This window comes from Primulina huaijiensis, chromosome 8, assembly GCF_012295235.1.
Source record: "Primulina huaijiensis isolate GDHJ02 chromosome 8, ASM1229523v2, whole genome shotgun sequence".
Lineage (NCBI taxonomy): Eukaryota > Viridiplantae > Streptophyta > Magnoliopsida > Lamiales > Gesneriaceae > Primulina > Primulina huaijiensis.
The window spans coordinates 10,574,629-10,577,529 of record NC_133313.1 but is presented as its reverse complement, the minus strand read 5'-3'; the positions used below and the strand labels follow the sequence as shown (position 1 = coordinate 10,577,529).

The 2,901-nt window shown below is 38.0% G+C and overlaps 1 long non-coding RNA gene across 1 annotated transcript; it reads right to left on the bottom strand.

Moving 5' to 3' along the window:
• Positions 1–774: 774 nt before the first annotated feature.
• Positions 775–2,012, bottom strand: LOC140982757 (uncharacterized). The gene is made up of 3 exons (XR_012176348.1): positions 1,906–2,012; positions 1,520–1,608; positions 775–926 (listed from the first exon to the last, which is right to left on the bottom strand). It is a non-coding gene; the product is annotated as an uncharacterized lncRNA (long non-coding RNA).
• Between the last annotated feature and the right edge of the window lie 889 nt (positions 2,013–2,901).

The following is a 2,901-nucleotide window of genomic DNA, read 5'->3' as shown; positions in this document are numbered from 1 at the left end:
TGTCCTAATAAGAGGGTGATGATTTTGAATGACTATGGTGAGTATGAATCTCATAGTGAGGGTGATGATGATGATGAGATGCCTGCATTAGAGGATCCTGACGAGGGGTATGAGGCGGTTATAGGTGAGGCACTAGTGACTAGGCGTATCATGAGTGCCCAAGTCAAGGAGGAGGAGACTAACCAAAGAGAGAACTTGTTCCACACTAGGTGTTTTGTGAATCAAAAGGTTTGCAATTTAATCATAGATGGGGGGAGTTGTACTAATGTTGCTAGTGTTGAGAAGGTGGAAAAATTGAGATTGCCTACACTAAAGCACCCTCAACCATATAGACTTCAATGGTTGAATGATTGTGCGGAGGTGAAGGTGACAAAACAGGTGTTGGTGTCTTTTTCGATTGGGAAGCACATTGATGAGGTTTTATGTGATGTAGTGCCAATGCATGCTTGTCATATCTTGTTGGGTAGGCCTTGGCAATACGATAGGACGGTGACTTATGATGGTTTCAAGAATAGGTATTCCTTTATGTTAAAAAAGGATTCCATTGTATTACTTCCCTTGTCCCCAAAACAAATATTTGAGGATCAATTAAAGAAAATAAAAAGAGATGAGGCCGAAAAATTGAGTGTTCAAAAAAGTGAGATTGTGGGGCCCCGGGTCCGATATCTAATACTAATAATTATAATTGTCACACACCAAATGATTGAGTAAAATACATAATTTGTTGTTCACAAACTTACATAAACATCGTCAAAATAATTTAATTGTCTCAAATGTTTGAAATATGAATTTTCAACATGCCAACATGAAGTAGTGAACCAAAGAAATCCAAACATCATCACATAGCTCCTAAGACCCGAGAATCCCACTCTAACTCGTATCTCCTCGCCTTGAGCTGGACTCTGGCATCCCAAGCCTCGCCTCACCTACCGTCAAGCACATGAAAACAAGAGGTACCGGACATGCCGGTGAGTATAAACCCAGTATGATACAATCAATCACAAATGAGAGTTAAATTTTCAAATATTTCATATAAATTCATAAAGATGCAATATAATGCAATGCATGATCAGAAGCTGTGGGCTATCAATAAATCTCAAGATCAAGTGAATCATCTGGTCATAGGGTACCCAAGGGAATAGAATCACCCAGCAACATCCACCGACTCATCCGCTCGGGGTGGGGTGCTGTGTTCTACAATCCCAGGACTATGGTGCGCCTATAGAGAGTGTTCAGGCCATAGCAGCGACCTCCGCATACACTATGCCAACTCAACTATAGCCCCATACGTCCAACAAATCAATATATCAAGGCGACCTCCGCCATATCAAATCTGAATCAACAAGTGGCTCAATATGCAATGTCATGATGCAAATCAATATCATCATCTCGATATCATAATCAACTCATCTCAATACAACAATCATCATCAAATCACCAATAGTTCATCAAGCCATAGAGTTTTCAATTTAAAATAAAAATGATACTTTTATCTCGTATGTTATCGATCGTAACATACCTTTCAAATATTACCAAAAGAAGATCGAAATGTGTAGATGAGAAGTCTTGAACCTTTGAATTCTACTATAACTCAAGGACTTTGATCATCTATCAAAACAGAGTAATTTCTGTTCAAAATTCATAATTAGTTCAATACTGCTTTGAATCAAGATCCGTAAAATTCTTAACCTTAATATGCCACAAAAACATTCATTGAATCATTTCATCAAACACATAGCTTGCGTGCTAAAGAAATTAGCTCCTATACTTTGCCATTGGCTTCAATTCCATTTTAAATTCAAACCAACACAATTTCAACATCTCCTACATCTCAAATATCAACACAAATATCAATTCTAAACTTCATCTCATTTCCAAACTTGAATAAAAATATAACATACTTACACCATCTTGAAGATCTTGGAGAGAGGATCACAAATCTAACTTCATTTCATAATTTCCTTGAACAAATCTCTCATAGATTGAAGAAGAAATTAGAAGATGAAAGGAAAAATGAAGAACCCTAGCTCTAAACCGATGGAGTAGGAAAAAGAGAAGAGAAAATGATACAAAAATCATTCCCCAATCAAATATATACCATCCAAACCTCAAAACACGTTTTTTGTACAAGTGCTGGGCGCCATGGCGCGTGATTTTGGCGCAGCCGCGCGCCCCTTGCTGCCCAAACACCAAAATTTCAGCACTGCGCGCGCTAGGGCGCTGGATCCTGCGCAGGGGCGCGCTGTATTCTGCCAAGAACGCATTTGTAACTTCAGAATTTGCGAAAGTGGTAAACTACAAAGTTGTAGCCCTATGTCTTGGCTTGCATCTCCAATTGGCCTCATGTCATTTGCAGATTTGAGTAAAAAGTTATGCTAAATCTCCCAACATGTGTCATTGTAGGAACGACGATACGCACGACACACTTCGGGGCGCTTTTGGCTCGTCTTCCTTAATGATTTGAACAAAACTCAAAACATGAAAGTTATAGCCTTATGTCATATCTTTCTAATGGAAGTAGCCTCATATCAATTGGATCAATATACAAAACATTATGCTAAAAACCACAACTACTGCCACATTTTTCATATCGTTTCTGCACTTCCATCACCTATTTAGCTCAAATTCAACCTTTGATTCTACCCATCAATTTTCTATTCCATTCTATAACATTCATTACCATATATACCACAATTTAAAGTCATAAACCATCACAATTTATATACCACAATTTTCTAATTCCCAAGTTGCCTCTTTGACACCATGTCTGTTCCACTGAACTTTAATCAACGGTATCAATTTATTTCTGAGTTGCTTATCTTTTTTATCTAGAATTTTAATCGGTCTCTCAATGTAGCTCAAATTCTGATCTAACTCAACTTCATTGGGTGGAAGTACATG